At 46.5% G+C, this 22,606-nt stretch overlaps 1 long non-coding RNA gene across 1 annotated transcript in view; it reads left to right on the top strand.

Moving 5' to 3' along the window:
* Nucleotides 1–19,927, top strand: part of LOC123594091 — a 47,453-nt gene extending 27,526 nt beyond the window's left edge. Inside the window, exon 4 of the long non-coding RNA XR_006710667.1 lies at nucleotides 12,459–19,927. This is a non-coding gene — a long non-coding RNA (uncharacterized LOC123594091). The remainder of the gene's footprint in view (nucleotides 1–12,458) is intronic.
* Nucleotides 19,928–22,606: the final 2,679 nt, after the last annotated feature.

Below are 22,606 nucleotides of genomic sequence, written 5' to 3'. Positions count from 1 at the left end.
CCTACGTATTTATCTCTGAATTATGTAGTTCTGCCTGTTTCTGACCTTTATGTAAATAGATTAATACATGTGGCTTTATTTGCTCAACACATAGGGTAATATCATTCTCTGTACAGGGATCCTGCACATATATTGTTAGACTTATTTCCACGTACTTGTTATATTTTGATGTGCTCGAAATGGCGTATTTGTCAAAAGTTTATTTCTAAGAATGGCTAGTGTATAAAAATACATTTTATTTTGGAGCTTGGATACGGTCAGCAGTCTCGCTAATAAAAACCCTGGAAGGGGCGCCGGGGAGGCTCAGTTGGTTGTGTCCGACATCGGCTGAGGTCATGATCTTGCTGTTCATGAGTTCGAGCCCCGCCTCAGGCTCACTGCTGTCAGCGCAGAGCCTGCTTGGGATCCTCTGCCTCCTTCTGTCTCTGCCCCTCCCTCACTCGCGCACTCTTCCTCTCTCTCAAAAATAAACATTAAACGAAAGTCCTTTAAAATTGTAATAATTGTGAGGTCTTTGAGGTTTTTTTTAAATGCTTTATTTATTTTTGAGAGATAGACAGAGTGTGAGTGGGAGAGGGGACAGAGAGAGGGAGACACAGAATTGGAAGCAGGCTCCTGGCTCCGAGCTGTCAGCACAGAGCCCGACGCAGGGCTCGAACTCACAGACCGCGGGATCATGACCTGAGCCGAAGTCGGCGCTTTACTGACTGAGCCACCCAGGTGCCCTGAGTTGTTTTTTTTTTTCCTGTGAACATAGTCTTCTCATGTGTAAATGCATTTTTTTTCTTCCACGTTAATCCTTATATATTTTTCTTGCCTTATTGTTATGGCCAAGACCTCTAGTGCTACGCTGAGTAGGAGAAATGATGGCAGACCTCCCGTCTCATTCCCTTTTCTAAAAGGAAGTGCTTTTTATCTTTTACCAGTTAAGTGTTAGGCTTCTTATACATTTTTGGCGTGTATCTTCTTCTAGAGTAGGAATTTCCCTTCTGTTCCTCAAGTTGATTATTTTTTTTATCAATAGATGTTACTTTTTCTGTACGTGTCGAGATGACAATTCGATTTTCTTTCTTTTAATCTGCTAATATGGTCAGTGATACTGACCAACGTAAAAAAAAAAAATTAAGAGTGGAATCGAGATGTAAATTCAGTTTCAGCAGGCTGTGTGATACTTTTGAAATAAGAATATGGATTTGATGTGCCTGGTATATTTTTTGAAGATTTTCTTTTTGTAAGTAACCTTACCGCCGGTGTGGGGCTCGTACCTACAACCCCGAGATTGAAAGTCGCCCCTAATTATTGCCGCTTTGAATGTGATTTGCCTCTTCTCTCAGGCTACTTTTAAGATTTTATTTTATTTTATTTTATTTTATTTTATTTTATTTTATTTTTTCAATGTTTATTTTTATTTTTGGGACAGAGAGAGACAGAGCATGACCGGGGGAGGAGCAGAGAGAGAGGGAGACACAGAATCGGAAACAGGCTCCAGGCTCTGAGCCATCAGCCCAGAGCCTGACGCGGGGCTCGAACTCACAGACCGCGAGATCGTGACCTGGCTGAAGTCGGACGCTTAACCAACTGCGCCACCCAGGCGCCCCTACTTTTAAGATTTTAATTGCCTCTTTGGTTTTCTGCATTTTTACCGTGTTGTGCTTAACGCACAGATTTCATTTGCCCTTCTCAGGTTTATTGGGGCTTCTTGAATCTGAGAGTGGAATCTTGAGTGAATTTTGAAACTTCTCCTCTGTTCTCTTTCTATATTGTTTCTAGCCCATTTTCTCACGTGTTAATTAAATATGTGTTAATTATTTTAGGGTATTTTCTCTATGTCCTTCCGTGTTGGTTATCTGTTATTGCACACAAGCCACTCTAATAATCAGTGGCTTACAACAGCACGCGTTTCATTATTTAAGATTCTGTAGGGGCGCCTGGGTGGCTCAGTTGGTTGAGCGTCCGACTCTTGATTTCAGCTCAGGTCACGGTCCCAGAGTCGTGGGATCGAGCCCCTCATTGGGATCATGCTGGGTGTGAATCCTGCTTAAGATTCTCTCTCTTTCCCCTCTGCCCCTGTCCCCTGTTCGCTCTCTCTCTCTCTCAAAAAAAAAAAAAAAAAAAAAAAGGTTTTTGTGAGTAGACTAGGGCTCAGTTGGATGATTCTTCTGCGGTTCTTGCTTGGGATCTGTCATGAGACTGCAAACAGAAGGCATCTGGGGCTTTAGCATTGAAACTGCCTTCACTTACTTGTGTGGTGCCCTTGATGGGGACAGCTGGGAAGGCTGATGTCAGCAGTGCTGACAGGACATCTTCGTGTCAGGACTATGTCTTCTATTGGCCTCTCATCATGGCCTCTTCATGTGGTCTGTCCGGTGGGACAGTTAGGCTTTTTTACATGGTGACTCAGGGCTCCTAAAAGGGCTTCCAGAAAAATGAAAGCGGTCAGGCTTTCTTAAGACCTAAGCCCAGAACTGCTACAGTCTCACTTTGACGCCATTCCTTTAGCCATTCCCTTATGCCTCCGTCATTTATTCTGAATACTTTCTTTCCCCCCACCTTTGCTTTCAGCTCAGTCATTCTTTCTTCATCTGTTGAGTTTCTAATTTAGAAAACATTGAATTTCACACGTAGAACTGGTATTTTCTTTTTTTTCAAACTCGTGTCATTAAAAAAAAAAAAGTTTCCAGTTCCCTACTGAATTGTTTTTTTTTTTTTTTTTTAAAGATTTTGCTCATGAGTAACGTCTGTCTACACCCAGTGTGGGGCTCGAACTCACAACCCCGAGATCAAGCGTCCCATGCCTCACCGGCTGAGCCAGCCAGGCGCTCCAACCTTACTGAAGTTTTTAAGTTTGGCTTTTAGCCCCGTGAGTGTGTTAAGCATAGTTATTTTACCATCCGATTCTCACAGTTTCTGGTATTTGGAGTCCCGTTGTTTTGTTCTGTTGTGTCTTGTTTCTGTGTTTTCTTGCTCACGATTGCTTTCCTTCCTGCATAAATGGTTGTCTTTGGTTATGTTCGGAGGCTGCGTTTGAAGGGCTAAGATGCCTTATGCCTCTAGAGAATGATTTCCTTTTCTTCTGTCGGATGCCCGAAGTACTAGCTTTCTGGAATCCTCTTATTAAGCTAAGTCATCTGAGCCACTGTCTGGAAGTCCATATGAGGGCTGCTGACTTTCTGTTCACTTTGCTTTTTCTATCCCCAAATAAGGTGGTCTCTGTGGGCCCCAACTTCTGGTTTCTTTTCTCCCCCAGAGGCCATCAGAAATAACCTTCATCCTCTCGTGTTCCTGGGGAATCCACAAATACAGCCATGTTTTCACATTTGTTTCATATTTTTTTTTTTACTTCCCAGCAACATGACAAGGTTAGTTTCGTGGCAAGAAAATAGCATCTCTCTCAAATCCAAATGGACAACTTATTAAGAATTTGAAAGCCGGGGCGCCTGGGCGGCTCACTCGGTGAAGCGTCCGACTTCGGATCCGGTCATGATCTCACGGTTCGTGGGTTCGAGCCCCATATCGGGCTTGTGTTCTCAGCCTGCCATCATTTCTTCTACTCAACGTAGCTCTAGAGGTCTTGGCCGTGACAATAAGGCAAGAAAAAGATATACGGATTAAAATGGAAGAAAAAAAATGGTATTTACACAGGAGAAGACTATGTTCACAGAAAAAAAACAAAACAAACTCGGGGCGCCTGGGTGGCTCAGTCAGGAAAGCGCCGACTTCGGCTCAGGTCATGATCCCGCGGTCCGTGAGTTCGAGCCCCGCGTCGGGCTCTGTGCTGACAGCTCGGAGCCAGGAGCCTGCTTCTGATTCTGTGTCTTCCTCTCTCTCTGCCCCTCCCCCACTCATTCTCTCTCTCTCTCTCTCTCTCTCTCTCTCTCAAAAATAAATAAACAAATAAATAAAACAAAAAAAAAAACATGAAAAAAAAAAGAATTTCAAAGCTGATGGCATAAAAATACTTTACAAAAAGTAAAAGCCCGGTTACCATGCCTCAGCGAAGGTCACCCCGAGTGCTATTACAGGTAATTCCGATCATTTTCTTAAGGCACACGTCCCCATTTCCACTCAAGTGACAATACTGTAGCATAGACTGACATCTACACAGGCACTTAGACATTTAATCCTGCCAAACGGAACTGTATCTGGGCGAAACAGCCCCATGTATGTCCTCCCACCCACCTTTTGACTTGATACTCAGTTGTTTTCTTACGATTTTCTTTAACGTTTTCTTTATTTTTGAGAGAGCGCAAGTGGGGGAGGGACGGAGAGAGGGGGACAGAGGATCCACAGCAGGCTCTGTGCTGAGAACACAAGCCCGATACGGGGCTCGCACTCACGGACCGTGAGATCATGACCTGAGCCGAAGTCGGACGCTCCACTGGCTGAGCCACCCAGGCGCCCCAGTTTCTCATGATTTTAATAGCTCTTTGGTACCTTTTAGGATGTTTTCTTCTACTTTGCCCGGCTGCTATCTTCAGGGGGTGTATTGGCCTTGACTCTCTGGGCCATTGTTACCGAAAGTAAAAGTTGCTGTAGTTTTTCATATTGATTTGCTTTTCAGTCTTTATTCCTGAGGTTTTAGGTGCATTCTTTACACGTAGAGGTAATACATATTAACGGTGATCGTGGAGGACCAAATAGCTTGTCACACCCCTAGTTTAATATTTGGTCGGGTCAGGCTGGGCTTCCTGTGTTTTGCCTCATCTTTAAACTATTTTGTAATCCTAGACCATTCGAAGCACATCCTAGGCACTGTCTGGGCCTCATGCTCCTCCCGCATAAGAATTTTCTGGGGGGAAGTTATTACAAATGACCTAGTCCGATTACTGCATTTTTCATAGACAGAAACACACGACAAGAACGGTCAAGTGCGTTGAATTTAAAGTTACGGACTTCATTTGTTCAGATACAGTTACATTTGGCACGATTAAATGTATAAAGGCCTGTGTAGATGCCTGTCTAGGCTTTACTTTTTGTCGCCACTGGTTTTCAAATTCTTAAAAACAATTTTTTTTAAATTTTTTTTAACGTTTATTATTTTTGAAACAGAGAGAGACAGAGCATGAATGGGGGAGGGTCAGAGAGAGAGGGAGGCACAGAATCTGAAACAGGCTCCAGGCTCTGAGCCATCAGCACAGAGCCTGACGTGGGGCTTGAACTCACGAACCGCGAGATCGTGACCTGAGCCGAAGTCGGACGCTTAACCGACTGAGCCACCCAGGCGCCAAAAAAAAAAAAAATTTTCTTTTAATGTTGTTTTTTGAGAGCGAGAGAGACAAAGTGTGAGCGGAGGATGGGCAGAGAGAGGGAGGGAGGCACGGAATCCGAGGCAGGCTCCAGGCTCCGAGCTGTCAGCACAGAGCCCGACGCGGGGCTCGAACTCACAGACCGTGAGACCGTGACCTGAGCTGAAGTCGGACACTTAACCCACTGAGCCAGTCAGGCGCCCCTTTACATATTTTATCTTTAAGTGATCTCCACAGCCAACATGGGGCTCCGACTCACGACCCCGAGATCGAGAGCCGCAGTTTTTCCAACCGAGCCAGCCAGGCACCCCCCGTACGTTAAAATCCTAACTCCCAAAGTGATGGTATGAGGAGGTAGGACCTTTGGTGGGAGGCGATGAGGTCATGTAGGCTTTGCCCTCATGAAGGGGATCGGTGCCCTTACAAAAGGGCCTCCCTGCCCTTTGCAACTACGTGGATGGAACCGGAGGGTATTAGGCTAAGTGAAATTAGTCAGTCAGAGAAAGACAAAAGTCCTGTGACTTCCCTCATATGAGGACTTTAAGAGACAAAACAGATGAACCTAAGGGAAAGGAAACACAAATAATATAAAAACAGGGAGGGGGACAAAACAGAAGAGACCCATAAATATGGAGAACAAAATGAGGGTTGTTGGAGGGGCTGCGGGAGGGGGAGGGGCTAAATGGGGAAGGGGCCCTGAGGCATCTACTCCTGAAATCATGGTCGCACTAGGTGCTAACTAATCTGGATGTCAATGTAAAAGAATAAAAAATAAAATTAAAAAAAATAATAAAATCGTGAAAAAAAAAAAAAAAGAGAGCCTCCCTTCCCCCATGTGAGGTTACAGAGAAAAGATCGCTATCAGGAAGCAGGCCCACACCAGACGCTGCCTGGCCTTGGACTTCTCGGCCTCCCGATCTGTGAGAAACAAATGTTTGTGTTTGGGATTTGTGTTACGGCAGCTGGAACGGACCGAGGCACCGTCCGAGTGGTGGTATTGCCTACTGGCTTGCGCAGCTGAGTATCTCTTGGTTTAAGACCATCCGGGCAGAAGCGAGACATTTGGGAGCCATCAGTGTACAGATGGCATTCAAAATCGTGAGCTCGCATGAGGCCACCAAGGGAGGCGGCCGTGGGAGAGAGGGGGAGCCAGCTGAGCGCCGAGCCCTGGGACACCCTGCTTGTAATACAGTCGTGGCATCCAGAAGGAACCAATAAAAGACCGAGCAGCTGCGGCCGGGAAAAGTAGGAGGGAGAACCAAGAAAGCTGAGTGTCTTGGGAGTCACACGGGAAAAGCGTTTCAGAAAGCGTGTTCAGTGGTGTTTCGGTAAGATGGGGACTAACGGTTGACCGTTGACTGTGGGCATGTGAGGTCATGGTAGAGCTTGAGAGGCACCCTTTTGGCGAAGGGATGGCACGGAGGGGGGGCCATCCTTTATTGGAGTGAGATCCGGAATTAGCAAGTACGGGAACGGAGAAGTGGGGCTGTCCTTGGAAGGGGGCACGAGGTCAAGGTTTCCACTCTGGTTTTTAAGGTGGGAGAAACCCAAGTGCTGGTCACGTATACATGCGGATAAGGAGGATACAGTAGCAGTAGAGGAAGGAACATTCATGAAACCAGAGAAACTGGGGGCAGTTAACAACTGATGTCTCTGCAGAGGCGAGAAGGGTCTAGTACACGAGGGGGTAGGCATCACCCAGGAGGTTAGCATGTTCATAGGAGAAGAAGGTAGGGGAGGTAGGCATGTTGGAAGTCATTAGCACTAAGGTCAGACAGGGTCCGCTCTCTCTCTGCCTTCTGGACACATGGGAGGATTGTGCTTGCTGGCCCCTGATGGCATGGCGGGGTCACGTGACTGCTTGTGGCCAGCGAATCATTCTAAGCGACACACGTCATTTCCGTGCTAGCCCTTCATTGTCCGTGCGAACATCGTTGAGTTATTTCCCCCTCTTCCATGGCCACTAGCAACGCTCCAAACACTGGTTTCTCAGCAACCCACATCCCTGAGTAGGGACCACATAGAGCAGAACCCTTAGCGGACCATTATGGACGTTGAGCGTCCTTTGCTGTTCCTACCACATGAGCTTAGCCCATCCTGAGTGTTGTAGGCATGGATGTAGATAGGAGGACTTCCGTGACGGTGGGGGATTATGGGAAGTCTGTTATGGTTGTACCTGGCGTGGCAGTGGAATAGGAAGGCGAGAGTGAAGATAGGGGAGAGGCATCGGAGATTGGAGGAGAGAGCGGAGGGGGTAGAATAGTCATTAGGGAGAATCTTAGACTAATTGGGCCAGCAAGACGGTACAATTATCAATCGGGAGGTACTGCGGGCCCATTTGAGGTTGGTGGCCATGATTCAAATGAATAGTTGGTGGGGGTGTGTTTTTCTGCAACTGCTGTTGACCGAGTGGGCACAGGCATGGTGTAGACAAAGGAAGCATTGGATTTCACCGGGCAAATATGACCGTGCAAAGGGAATTGGAGATAACTCATACGAGAGTGATTATTTAGCGTATCCTTTTAGGACTTTTAATCAGCCTCAGACACATTCATTCTTAGGGTAGTTGACACTGAGGGCTGAGAGACATAGTAAAAGTCAAACTCGTGTCATGTAAACCTTGGTTTAAAATATACAAAGACCTGGGGCGTCTGGGTGGCTCAGTTGGTTGAGCGTCTGACTTCAGCTCAGCACATGATCTCACGGTTCGTGAGTTCAAGCCCTGTGCTGGGCTCTCTGCGGTCAGCACAGAGCCCGCTTCAGATCCTCTCTTCGCCCTCCCTCTTTCCCTACCCCCGTTTGCACTCTCTCTCTCTCTCTCTCTCAAAAATAAGTAAACATTGAAAAAAACCTTTAAAAAAAGTAAAATTTTACAAAAGACCTACTTAAAAAAAAAGAAAGGAAGAAAAAGCAAGAAAAGTGGCACCTGGGTGGCCGGGTCAGTGGAGCGTCTGACTCTTGATCCCGGGTCGTGATCTCACGGTCATGAGTTCAAGCCCTGCGTGGTGCGTGGAGCCTACGCGTGGAGCCTACTTAAAAAAATTAATTGATTAAATACAATTTACAGAGGACTTCTGCACATGGCAGGATATGAAAAAGGGGAGACGGTATTGTTGGGTTGGTCGTAAAACCGGTACAGCTCCTTTGGGTTGAGGAGAAGGTCCCTTGTGTCCCCATGTTTATCCTCTGTGCTTTGCGAAGTCACTGCCACAGTGGGTCCTCTTTTTTTTTTTTTTATTCCCTCCTTTCTCTCTCTCTTCCCCTAGGTATTTCTCTTTAAAATATCTGCACTCTCCATGTGTGGTTTACTATTTTTTTAATCTTTATTTTTATTTTTTTTTTTTGATGTGTATTTTTATTTTTGACAGAGAGAGACAGAGCATGAGCAGGGGAGGGGCAGAGAGAGAGGGAGGCACAGAATCTGAAGCAGCTCCAGGCTCTGAACTGTCAGCACAGAGCCTGACGTGGGGCTCGAACCCACAAACTGTGAGATCATGACCTGAGCCGAGATCGAGTCGGACGCTTAACCGACTGCACCACCCAGATGTCCCTTCTATGTGTGGTTTAAAGTTGACCGTCATACCCCTTGTCCTTCTCTTGTCTTTGCTGCTGTTCCCTTTGTTTCGTTGCGGGATTTGGCTCACTGTTGGTTGAGCAGATGGGGAGGGAAGAGAATATGGGTGTGGCGGGTTAACTCAGTTCCCAGTGAGACCCAGTGGCCCTGTGAGCCCCAGCCCCCCACAGTGGAAGTGTGACTGACATCCCCCTGATGACCTGTGAGCTCTCCGCAAGTCAGAAGTGCGGAAACTGATGCTTGAGGTTACTCGCGTGATTTCTGCAGCAATGAATTGTTATTACCTTCACGCACCACACCCCCTTTGTTGACTCCCGACTCCCCACCCCCCTGCCCCCACGTAGGGAATGTTGACCGTTAATGGGAGGAATTGTCCCTGATTCTACCAGTCGGTTTCATGTGCACAGCGTGCCCCTTTCGGACCATGTAGGATCTCAATACTGTCCCAGAGGACACTCATTCAAAGCTTCTGTTCTTTCTTTGCAGCTTCTAGGTACAGATGTTGGTTCTAATTCTGGAACTGTTTAGAGGGACGCCCTGTGTTGCTGTTGGGTCACTAGAAAGCTGGAGGGGCCAGCTGCTTCTAAGCGTTGTTAAAGGTGTCTCTTCCATCTCTGTCTTTAGATAGGGACAAGAGAGGCTGGTTTGAGGAGGCCCCGCCGTCTGCTTTTGTGCTGAGCTTGAACCCTGGACTGAGGATCCCACATGCCCATCCTCGTGAGCATGTGTGCAGCCTGCCCTGCCTGGTTTGAGGGGGGGGGGCTGATGCCCACATGAGGCCGCTGTGCTAGATCAGAGAGAAGCAGTTCATACCTGGGGTGTCGGGGTTGAGGTTGAGAGCCTGGGGCTGCCCTTGAGGATGGAAGGGACAGGCTTTGGCCATTGGGAGAAGTCTTCTCTGGCGTCCAGGAGTCCCCCAGTGCTCTTGTTAGAACTTTCTTTTTTTGGGGGGCGCCTGGGTGGCTTGGTCGGTTAAGCGTCCGACTTCGGCTCAGGTCATGATCTCATGGTCTGTGAGTTCGAGCCCCGCGTCGGGCTCTGTGCTCACAGCTCAGAGCCTGGAGCCTGTTTCAGATTCTGTGTCTCCCTCTCTCTCTGCTCCTCCCCTGTTCACGCTCTGTCTCTCTCTGTCTCAAAAATAAATAAACGTTAAAAAAAAATTAAAAAAAAAAAAAGAACTTTCTTTTTTGGTGTGTCAGAGATCTTTAATGCTTTCTATTAAAACACGAACACCTTTGAGAAGAAGGGGACTTCAGACCCTCTTGAACAACAAATACCGTGTAAAGAGTCCTTTTTTTTTTTTAATGTTTATTTTTGAGAGAGGGAGAGAGAGAGCATAAATGGGGGAGGGGCAGAGAGCGAGGGAGACACCGAATCCGAAGCAGGCTCCAGGCCCCGAGCTGTCAGCACAGAGCCCGACGCGGGGCTCGAACCCACGAACCGTGAGATCATGACCTGAGCCGAAGTCGGACGCTCAACCGACTGAGCCACCCAGGCGCCCCTTAATGTAAATCACACCGAAACTATGCAAATATATTTCTTCACCTCGTTGGTGATCTCACGTGCCTGAATGATGCCTGTGGTGAAACTCAACGGAGACTTGTTCAGAATCCTAGATCCCCCCCCAAGACCACGGAGTCATGAGCTACTGGGAAATGCAGTTCCATAGTACCTGTCTTTCAGTGTCTAAGGCCAAGATACAGAAACGTTCATTACATTTCTCTACAGGAGAACGAGCCTTGGACATTTCGAGTCCGCTCCCTTACGTAATCGTTCTTAGCCGTGGAAAGTTGAAGTCACGAGCTTTAGAAAGTGTGTAGGTGTCCTTTGGGGTCAACCTTTTCCGAAAAGAAAGCCGGGCTGACGCGAGTTCGCCCTGCCTTTTTGCTCTGTCAACTTAAGAGTTACTGTGCTCCTTACGAATAATGTTGTCTCCGTAGAGTAACTTCTGCGTTTCAGAAGAATGCGTCATGGATCGGTGTTGAGAGTAATGGGAAAGTAAAGAGAGGCCCGGGAGCGAGGGAACCAGTGCAGGAGCCATTCACGAAGTCACAGTTGTTCGTAAGCCTTGTACACTCCCTCTGCGCGTGAATTATTCATTTTGCTGCCCTTGTGATAATAGCCACAGTGTTCCGTCTCTAAGGCTGTCTTGTGATATATCCCTTCTTGCGCTAAAAGGCTCCATATGATTTAGAAGCCAATTCGGCATACCACGCATACCATTCGAGAAGCATGTCGGGATCCTTCCTGCTACGAAAATGTCATGCATGCTTCAAATGACAAAGGTTGTCGCCAGCAGTGGTTTCGAGTACTTTGTAATTCTTCTAGAATCTTCAAAGCACTTTAATTCGAGGGTTCTCATTTTCAGTAAGAGAACTCGCTGAGATACTTGGCTCTGCCCTTTAATATCCAAATGTTGAATTGGAAATTGAGAATGGCCAAAACGTACGGTGAAGGCAGTGTGTGTGTGTGTGTGTGTGTTTAATCGTGGTAAAAAAAAAAAAACTCACATACCATAAAATGTGCCATTTTAGCCATTTTTAAAGGTATACGATACAGTAGTGCAACGGACCTGTAGAACTTTTTCATCTTGTAAAACCGAAAGTCTGTACCCATTAAACAGCCCCACCCCCCGCTTCCCCCGCCCCTCCCCCAGCCCCTGGCAACCAGCATTCTGCTTTCTGTTTCCAGGCGTTTGACTCCTTTAGATACCTTGTATAAATGGCATCCCACCATATTTGCCTTCTTGAGACTGGCTTATGTCACTTAGCGTAATGCCCTCGAGGTTCACCCAGGTCGTAGCATGTGACAGGACGTCCTCCTTTTTTTTTTTTTTTTTTTTTTTAAGGCTGAATAATATTCCATTGCCTGCCTGTACTCCATCTTATGTATTCATTCGTCCGTGAAGGTAGCGTATCCTGTTTCATAAAGTGTTCTTCTGAAAGCTTTTCTTGCGAGTGAAAGCAACCGCACCACGGACACCGTAGAAAAATCCAGTCTGAGCCCCTCGTGCTGAGAGAGATCAGACTTCCGGTGATGTTTTGTATCAGCTTTTTATACTGGCAAAACTTGGCATTTCCTCAACTGAAAAACTCCAGTGTAAGAGGTTCAGGCTCACACTCCGCCCCCGCCCCCCCCCCCCACCTCCCTCCTGTCCCCCCCACACCCCTCTTAGCATTAAAGTCCCTCGGATTGGCCGTTTTAGGGGATGATGCGCCTGGGAAGCAGGACAGTGGAGAGCGTGTGATGAACATGGACATTTTCTCTTCAAGTTGTGCTTCCCTCCAAGGAATCTTCTAGAGGGAAGAGATAAGGGGAAAGGGGCGGGGTGGGAAGGCAGCCGTTGCAGCAGTTGCGAAGATGGATGACGTATGAGCTCATTAGGGTGAATAATGGGTTTTCTCACCGGGCTCTGGATTTTGCTCACGCACGGGCCTCTCTGTGGGTTCCAGCCCCCGACTCGGAGTTGAAGCAGCTCTGGCTCCAGCGAAAGCACACACACACAGTAGGCTCCGTGGTCTGGGTTTGGTCTAAATGTTGCCCGAGCGCCAGAAAGGCAAAAGGTTTGACTTGAAGACGGAACACACGGTTTGGGAGACTGAATCCTGTAGCGTTACTCTCGCCTTTCCTTGACCTAGGGTCTTCCTCTGAGCCAACGGAGGAGGCGGATTGGGGAGGCCTGATGTGGACGGTGGCGGGCCTCCTTGTCCTTCCAGAAGCCGTAGTGGCAGCCGTGGCCTGTCTTCCAGAGGTATGAGCTGTGAGGATGAGCCTTTCCTTGACTATTCTTGGGTAAGGGTGAGGGAGGAGCAACAGAGGGTGGGAGCCCCTCTTTTCCTTCTCCCTGCAGGAGTGAGTGATCTCCATTCTGTCCCGGAAAATGGCCGCCCCCACCCCCGGCCCACCCTAAGGTGGGCCTTGCCCGGCTCTGCGGCTGTTTTTCCTCCCAGGAAAGCCCAGCAGGGTGCCGTGGGGTGGGTGAGGGCAGGAGGATTGCCCGTGGCCGTGCCCAACAGCTTGAAGGAGAGACCTGAGGTGTCTGGGGGGAAATGCCTGTGTGCTTGGAATGTGACTCCCTGGGGATCCCCAACCCTCAGGCATTTCAGCAATGGAGGCCGAGTATGGGGTGAACGGGGCAAGGGGGGAGGGGGATTGAGGGGCCAGGGGTACCGTTCTTCAGCTGGCTCTGGCCTGCCTCCTGGGATGCACAGGTAACTGCCACGTGTGCCTCATAGCAAGGGATCGTTCGTTTTAGGAGGCAGATGAGAAGGGAGGCAAGGACTTTCTGCCTCGCGGATGACCGTTCGGAGACCCAAAGAAAACACTTTTCAAAGATTTTTGGCAAGTGGCTTCTAAAGATAAGTTTACAGTGTGGGTTTCGTCCCCAAACATTTTTTTTTTAATTTTTTAAAATGTTTGGGGCGCCTGGGTGGCACAGTCGGTTGAGCGTCCGACTTCAGCCAGGTCACGATCTCGCGGTCCGTGAGTTCGAGCCCCGCGTCGGGCTCTGGGCTGATGGCTCAGAGCCTGGAGCCTGTTTCCGATTCTGTGTCTCCCTCTCTCTCTGCCCCTGCCCCGTTCATGCTCTGTCTCTCTCTGTCCCAAAAATAAATAAACGTTGAAAAAAAAAAAATTAAAATGTTTACTTATTTTTGGTAAAGAGAGAGACAGAGCATGAGCAGAGGAGGGTAGGGAGAGAGAGGGAGGCACAGAATCCGAAGCAGGCTCCAGGCTCCGAGCTGTCGGCCCAGAGCCCGACGCGGGGCTCGAACCCACAAACTGCGAGATCATGACCCGAGCTGAAGTCGGAGGCCTAACCCACTGAGCCACCCAGGCGCCCCTCCCAACATTTTTCTTTCTTTTTTTTTTTTTTTTTTATGAAAAACTCCCAAGTCTGCAGCAAAGCGGAAAAAGTTTTGGAGTGGGCACACATAAATGCCTACCACCTGGATTAGTAGCATCTTAAGATACTTGCTTTTTCAAATACCTAACCATCTAGTTGCTCATCCAGCCATCCATGAGTCCATTTTATGTTCCGATGTGGTAAAAAAACCAAAACCAAAAACCACTTTTCCCCAAATGCTTCTGCATTAGTAGTTCGGTATTTGTTTTTCAAAGGCTTTGTAGGTAAAATCTGCACGCGAGGAAACGCACAGATCGGAAGCGTCGGGTGCGGTCTTTTCCATCATTTTGTCAGATGTTACCACACCTGCCCTCTGGATCTTGTCGCAGAATTTCTATCGATTATTCAGGAAGTGCAGTTTTAAACGCCGTTGGGAATGAGACCGTATGAGGAGCATGTTGTAAAGATGCTGTTCGCTGTAACATGAAGTTTGTGCCTTTACCACCCTGGCCTTTCTCTTAGTTCTTTTCCCCTCTCCACTCCCTTTCTCCTCCCCACCCCCTCCCCGCCAGGAGGGCGGGCGGTGGTAAGAAAGCAGAGTGGTTGATTGAAGATTTTTTTTTAAATTTTACTTCGATACCTTTATGAGGCATTTTTTTTTTTTTATTTGAGGGAGGAAGGGGACAAGGGCAAAGGGAGAGAGAGAGAGAGAGAGAGAAAGACAGAGCACAAGCAGGGGAGGGGCAGAGAGAGAGGGAGGCACAGAATCCGAAGCAGGCCCCAGGCTCCGAGCTGTCAGCACCGGAGCCTGATGTCGGGCTCGAATTCCCGAACCGCGAGATCGTGACCTGGGCTGAAGTCAGACACACCTTCTAGAAGGAGTGTACCGTTTACTTGGGAAGAGAGGATGGAGGTATGTGGTAGGTCGTGAAGAAGCAGGATATGGTTAAGTGTAGGAAGTGCTCCAAGAGCCAGCAGTGGCTGGCAGCCAGCGATGAGGGAAGGTTCTGGAGGGGTATCTGCTTTGAGGTGGTTCTGTGTGGAGGGAGAGGAAAAGGGGAGAGGGCTTTCAAGGTCCCTGTGGCCTGCTCACAGCAGGGACGCTTTGGCCTTCAATCCAGCAGAACTGATGGCCGATTCGAGGAGGTCTTGACCGATAATGTTGAAAAGGTAACTTGTCACGATTGTGACGGGCCGTAAGTGACCGGTCCTTTGGAAAGGCCAGTACGGTCTCTAGTGTTCCCTGGATTATTTTCCATTTCTCCCCTGTGGTTAGCAGAAATCCTACTCTTTGATTTTTTTTCTTTTGGTCAGGAGAACGAATGGTATCCGTTTCTCGATCCATGGTTTGAATAAGAAACTTTTCATCTGAAGGTTTAAAGGCGAGGGTCCCCTTTTCACGAGAAGAATGAAGAGTTGTACTCCTTTTATTAATGGGGACTTGGTCACTGTTGAAACCACAAACAAACAAAAAAGGCCCAGCAGCATTTCTTGCATATAGTTACTGGGCTCCTTAAACGTTGCCAAATACCGGAGGGAAAGGAAAATCAGAAAAGTTTGAGGGGGGGGGGTTGGTGGTTTAAAAAATATAGTGACTAACTCCTTGTGCTGACTAATGCCAGTGAACTCATAATGAGTAACAATAGTGAATTTAGAAGGGAGATTAAATAGAACAGCTATTTAAAGGTTGCTTTAATTCAAAAGACAGCCGAGTTGGTCACACAAGTCAGGATTCCCTTTGGGAAATTCAGAAGTAGTTCATTTCACCCCTACAAGGAAGGTTCTGTCTCTCTCCTTTATCGAAAGGAGTCCTCTTAGGGTGGTTAGAGATCAGTTCTGTCAAGGGTGGCTCCTTTTCCACTCGTCTCTTGGGGTGGGGGGATTCTTGGCAGATGATCTTGCTTGTGCTTTTGTGTTGGAGAAGTAACATAGGTGGCCGCTGATAAGCAAGAACAACCAATCGATGTAAAAGGACAAACAAACAAACAAACAAAACTTGGTTGGTGATGCCCGTGAACTGGAAACGCAAGGTTTGCTTGAGTTTATTTTCTCAGTTTTTGTTGCTAACCGTGGCATACAAAGAGAGGAACTGCCCGACCGTCCTTTTCGTATCTGTAAATTTTTTCAATTGAATATTTTTTAAAATGAAGATTATATAATCGAGCAACAGTGCAGCTGACCAAAAGGTACAAACATGGGAAAGTCTGTTGTGGAATTTTCAATGATCTGAGTGTTGACCGGAAAATGGTTTTGTTTTTTTTTTTTTTTTTCCATCCTTGTTGAAAATATTTAAAAAATAGATTTTTTCAGTTTATTTTTTGGGAGAGAGAGGGAGGGAGAGCAGGGGAGGGGCAGAGAGAGAGGTAGAGCGAGAATCCCACGCAGGCTCCGCACTGTCAGTGCAGAGCCTGAAATGGGGCTCGAACCCATGAACTAGGAGATCATGACCTGAGCCGAAATCCAGAGTCAGACGCCTAACTGACTGAGGCACCCCGAAAATATTTTTAAATGTTCATTTTCCTTGGAACTCCTTTTTCCCAACTTCACTTGACCCTGAGACAGATAAGGGGACTTGTCATTTCCTGTCACACCATCTGTCGTATTTTTATTGATGCAGATGAGGGAACCGGTCTCTAAGTCCCCAGTAGACTCCAGCCCAGTGCCCAGCATGTAGTAGGTACTTACTAGTTGATCAAAAAAAAAAAAAAGGTAATCACATTAAAGATGGATTTGTCTAGATGTGTTTTGGGGATGATGATGTCGTAGATGATTTTATCTTGAAAAACATATCACACTCATCTAAACCTGTGACATGACTGCATATTCACCTTTTAGCTAAAATCTTTACATGAGTTTATTTTCCCATTGCTTTTTCTTTTTGTAAGTTTACTCCTTTTTTTAGTAATCTCTACACCCACCGTGGGGCTTGAACTCACAACCCCGAGATCAGGAGTCCCAAGCTCTACCGACTGAGCCCGGCAGGCGCCCCTCGTATTGTTTTTTTCTGTTACATTTTGTTTTCTCTCAGTATTTGGGATTTCCAGGCACTTAGGTCACTCTTCAGTTTTATATTGTGTATGTATTGAGAACATAATAATATTATAATTATATTTCTATATAGATAATTTTCCCCGTTTAATATGATAAATAAGTAAGAAAATTATCTCAAAATGCATGAATTTGAATGGCATGAATAGAGAAGACAAAGCCTCGTTTCCTTGGTGAAGATATTATCTGAAGGTCTTTGAACAATTTATTGAATGGGGTATTTATTTAACGAAATTCAAGTCCATAGGCAAGTTCACGAGCAATTTTGCTTTTTTTAAAGAAATCTAATGGCTTGGAAATAATGAATTGAAATTCTTATTAAAGCATATGAGTTTTCTCTCAGTTTAATTTCTTCAACATGAAGAAGCCAATATTTGCATGTAAAGCTGGAGGTAATTTAAGTAATTTTGCCTTCAATTCAGCAGACTTCTTTTTCAGAGTTCGAGGTGCTGAGGGCAGACTCCCAAAATACCCTTCCCCCCCCCAACTGGTGGTTAATTTAGATGAAGTTTTAGAGCACAAGAAAAAGCACCCATACTGTAGAACTTGGTGTGGTAGTTAAGGAAAATTTCTCGTAAAAATTTGGCTTTCACAATCAGAGGAAACAGTTTTTAAAAGGAAATCGTTTGTAAGATCCAATTTGGTCATTGTCTTCTACCCTTTATAGACTTTGTTGCTTATAGGAGAGTGAGAAACGAATAGAGAGAGGGATTTCTATGGACATTTAATTAAAGAATTGCCTCAAGCTTTTTGCGTGCCACCTTAACCTAAACTGGGATCGTCTCCTGTTTTCCTGTCTTCTGGTTGGGGCTGGGGCCAGGTGCTAGAAGGATGCTCTCTCCTGTAGAATCACTATTTCCAGTTCGTTCGGATGTACTATAAATGTTTATTCCGTACCATTCAGAGATCGAATGCTCTCCAATCTTATCCGATCCAGAACTTGGGAAATAGGTTCGTGAACAGCATGACTCGATTTTCATTTTGACATGTAAGCGCCCCCAAAGGCGTTTAATCCCTTCTTTTCTTTTTCTTTTTAAAATTTTTTTTTCGTTTACATTTTATTTATTTTTGAGAGAGAAAGAGAGGACACGCGAGCGCCAGTGGGAGAGGGGCAGAGAGAGAGAGGGAGACACAGAATCTGAAGCAGGCTCCAGGCTCCGAGCTGCCAGCACAGAGCCCGACGTGTGGGGCTCGAACTCACAAACCGGGAGATCGTGACCTGAGCTGAAGTCGGACGCTTAACCCATTGAGCCACCCAGGCGCCCCTGATCCCTTTAAAAAAAAAAAAAATCACATTAGCGATGCTGGAAATCCCTTGCCTAAACTCAAACTTCAGAATGGAATGGAACTCAGTCTCTTGGGCCTGTTAGAGCTTCTCAGCAGAGAGCAGTGGCAAGGAGCACGGGTGACCGAAATGTTTTACAAGGAAGTTATTGAATGGACCAGGAAATGCTGCAGGTCCATCAGATTAAAGTGCAGAAACCAAACCATCCTGGATCTCGTAGACTTAGCTGTTTGCGGGAGGACGGGAAGCTTTTAATGTCGGTCACCGCTAAGGAACACGGGTTGCTTCAGGACGGGGCACGAATGACGGAATTCCTTAAACTTGATCTCAAAATTCTGGAATGCGAATGAAGCTTGAATCCTCAAGAAGACATTTGAAGAAAATAAAGCAAACATTGTTTCATGTAGCAAGAGCCAAGTCATAGAACCCATTGTCCGTTGACGCCAGTAAATGAGCTCAAGAAAAATTTCTATCAGGTGACGCCGGAAGAGGGGTCTCTGGTCACTGCAGAAAATAGGGTGCCGTCTACCCGGACCCTTTCCCTAGTGGAGTCAAATCCTGTTGTGCATTAAATACTTTCAGAAGATGCAGGTTCCTCCTAAAAACCCATAACAATGGATTTTCTTTCTCCGAGGGTGTGTGTGTGTTTTTTTAACCTTTTTCTTTTGAGCTGATTTTGCGTGTGCAGAAGAGTTGCAAAAAATACCATGAACAGTTCCTGTATACCCATCAGCCAGTTTCTTCAATCTCACGTTAACAGTGGTACGCCTACCAAGACCAGGAAATGAACGTTGGTGCAAAACGGCCAACGAAACTCCACGTTTTATTGAGATCTCTCACCATTTTCCCGCTTGTGTTCTGTTTCCGTTCCAGGATCTCATCCAGGACCCTACAGTCCTTTTAGTTATCTCGTATCCATTCTCCTCCAATCTGAGTCGGTCCCTCCGTATAAAGGGTGTTTATTACCAAGAATCCCTAGAGATCATGGCTGTTAGGTACATTTGATAATAAAGGGGATTTAGAGTGTTGAAAGGTAGTTACGAAATAAGAATTTTAATCTAGACACTTGCGAGCATCACTGAACGTATAGAGTTATCAGCTCTATTTATTTATTTAAATGTTTATTTTTGAGAGAGAGAGAGAGAGAGCAAGAGAGAGAGAGAGAGAGAGAGAGAGCGTGTGTGCATGCGTGCACAGGAGGGGCAGAGAGAGGGGAACAGAGGATCCCAAGTAGGTTCTGTGCTGACAGCGGAGAGCCCGATGTGGGGCTCGAACTCATGAACCGTGAGATCACGACCTGAGCTGAAGTCGCATGCCTACCTGACTGAGCCACCCAGGCGCCCCTACGAGATTTTATTTTTAAGCAATCTCCACCCAACCTGGGGCTCAAACTCACAGCCCCAACTGAGATCGAGAGTCGTGTGCTGTACTGACTGAGCCAGCTGGGCACCCCTTTATTTTAAGACCACCCCAACATCTTCTAAAATCATTTTTTTTAATATTTGCAAAATGCTTTAGAAAGTTCTACTTGCTCTGAAAAGTAGTGAGAGGCAGGAACCAAGCTTTGACAATTTGCTCATTTTACTTAAAAGCAAATTGAGCCATAGGGGAGTTGTATATTTTGCATGCACTTGAACAGAAGTTTCAGGCACACTGGCAGGTGGAAAAAAAGACGGCAAATTACCACAGCGATTGAAAAGTAAACCTCATTTCATCAACCTTTTTTTATTATGACAGTAACTGAAATTGAGAAGGAAAGACAAAATCTTCCAAAATTGTATACCCTCGAATAAATCAAATGTTTTACTCGTCAAAAGGTGAGATCGTAAGTGCTTTCAAATGCCTTCAAAATATTTGTCCCGTATATCTAGTTTGTGTTAAGATTATTTATTTATGTTATGAGAGAGAGCGTCAGCGTGAGCGGGGGAGGGGCAGAGAGAGAGGGAGCGACAGAATCCGAAGGAGGCTCCGCGCTGTCAGGGCAGAGCCCGATGTGGGGCTTGAACTCCGTCTCTCTCTCTGCTCCTCCCCCGCTTGTACTCTGTCTCTCTCTCGAAAATAAATAAGCATTTAAAAAATAGAAACAGGGGCGCCTGGGTGGCGCAGTCGGTTAAGCGTCCGACTTCAGCCAGGTCACGATCTCGCGGTCCGTGAGTTCGAGCCCCGCGTCGGGCTCTGGGTTGATGGCTCAGAGCCTGGAGCCTGTTTCCGATTCTGTGTCTCCCTCTCTCTCTGACCCTCCCCTGTTCATGCTCTGTCTCTCTCTGTCCCAAAAATAAATAAACATTGAAAAAAAAATAAATAAAAAAAAGTAGAAACAAAAAGAAGATGCTGTATATGAAAGACGAGAATGACAAATTGGGGGACACAGTCCCAAGCTTATTTTATTGATTGATGGCTTCACGATCCAGTTCTGGTGGAACTGAAAGCGGTGGAAAGGCCCGGAATTTCCACAGAGGATGTAACATTTTCCTTTCGTGCTGCCCCACACTCAACCTTTCTCGAATCAACCCCAACGTGGTGATGCCATTTGAAATGAAACCACCTTCTAAGCAAAGAGGCACGATACGGGAAGGCCTCCCTTGGCCAACACAAGACCCCTGATTTCGGAAGACTCATCATCAGGTTGATGTTGTCGTGAAGGAAGGATGGATGTTCTGTGGTTCCCGGATGCCAACGGTCTTCTGAGTCGAGGTCTGCCCATAAAGTAGCCAGGCTTGCAGAGGTCGCGGGACTTAGGGGAGTCAGAGTGTCTGCTTTCCCAGAATGCTTCACTTGACTGGGCAATACAGACGCGTTGCTTTTCCATGACCTGTGTACCTGGACCCTCTACATTTTCTGCCCAGTACATTTTAATTTCTGTGTTGACCTATGTGCATGGGTCAGGTTATTTGAGAGTTTCGAGCAAATGCCAAACAGTATTGGCTGCTTTTAAGGCAACCTAGAGAGGTAGAGAAATCAGGGTTTGAGGTTTCTCACCTATTAGGAACCTCCTCTCATTTCCTTGACTTCAGGAAACCCAGTGGGGGTGGGGGAGGGAGGTAGTTTCAGTTGCTTCTCACCTGGGGTCCTCTTTGCTGACGAAAACAGATTAACACGCGGTATTTATTCCTATATGAAGCGGTTAGCTATTACTCCTTTCGGGTAAAATGGTTGAAACTTAACCAAAGCCTTGCGGAGGTAATAACTGAAGGCCAAGGACTTAACCATTTCAGGTTTGGGAACACTCGAGCAAGCGAGCATGTTTCTGCTGCTCGCTCTGTTGCTACACACACTGGGGCCAGCCCTGCCAGTGTCGAATCACATGAGAAGCACGCAAAAGTGAATCTTATAAGAAACTACTAATTATAAATACAGTTTCCTCTGGAACACAGGAAGCAAGCATTTGTCAGGTCTGTGAATGGAAGAATGCTTTCCAAATGAAGCCGTTTATGCAGCGTCCTAGGTAGATTGTATTACGTCTCGCGAACTGAACCTACAGGCTACGTGGGCACGTCCCGAAGGATATGGGAGAAATAAAGAACTTGTCTCTTTGGCCGTATCCTTCGAGAAACTTGTATATCTATCTGTTCGGTCTAGACTGGACCCTTCAATAAGTTTTACATTAAAAATAATTTTTATGGGGGCGCCTGGGTGGCTTAGCCGGTTAAGCATCCAACCCTTGGTCTTGGCTCAGGTCAAGATCTCACAGTTCATGAGATTGAACCCTGCGTCGGGCTCTCTGTCAGCACAGAGCCTGCTTTGGATCCTCTGTCCGCCCCCCCCCCCCCCCCCCGCCGCTCCTCCCTTGCTCGAGCTCACTCTCTCAAGAAATAAATAAAACTAAAAAAAAAAAAAAAATATGTCGACTCTCAACATAGGTGCTTTGTTAGCTTTTGAGTGATAGTTCATTCAGTTCTTCAAAATGGACATTATCACTGCAAATCAAGAGCCCTTCAGGTGGTCAGAGAACAAGGCTGTTGGAACGAACAGACCGTTAAACTGTTCCCTCAGTTGGCCATTGTTAACCTGCTCGAGTCTTTATGTTCTGTGAGTGAGCAGTGTGTTTGTGCACTCTGTATGGTTGTTAGTGCGTAAGAAGTGTTCGATATCCTATAGCCGCATTGGGTTGCCAGGGCACATAGTATTATCAGATTTAAGGCCTGTGAAAGAGGCTGCTAAGGTTTTCTCCGTATTGGGGCTTAGGAAAAACACATTTTTCTTCATGTACTTTGAATACGGCATGCTTTTGAAACAGGCCATTTTGGGCTCTCCTTTCTTTTCGTGACTTTGCCTTCATGATGATTTGATGGCGTTACCAGATAAATCAGAGCGCTCTTTTAAGCCTTAGATTTTCTTTTGGGAACACCTTGCCCTCCGAGCTCTGGGCTAAGGCAAGGGTGCTGATACTGTGTTCTATCTTGTGCTTCTTGTGTTCCTGACAATCACGTACTTCGCCGGAGGGTTGCCAGCCCGTGAGAAGATTTATTCAATCTTAAGACCTGCCTTGGCCAGTAGGAGAGAGGTTTGTGGCACTAGGGGAACAGAGTTACGGCAGTTTTTTTAAAAAATTTTTTTAATGTTTATTTTTGAGAGAGAGAGAGTGAGCGAGCGCAAAGAGAGAGGGAGAC

The sequence above is a fragment of the Leopardus geoffroyi genome, chromosome X (assembly GCF_018350155.1).
Source record: "Leopardus geoffroyi isolate Oge1 chromosome X, O.geoffroyi_Oge1_pat1.0, whole genome shotgun sequence".
Classification (NCBI taxonomy): Eukaryota; Metazoa; Chordata; class Mammalia; order Carnivora; family Felidae; genus Leopardus; species Leopardus geoffroyi.
Note: the sequence above shows the minus strand (reverse complement) of the source record. Positions and strands in the feature narration are given on the sequence as shown.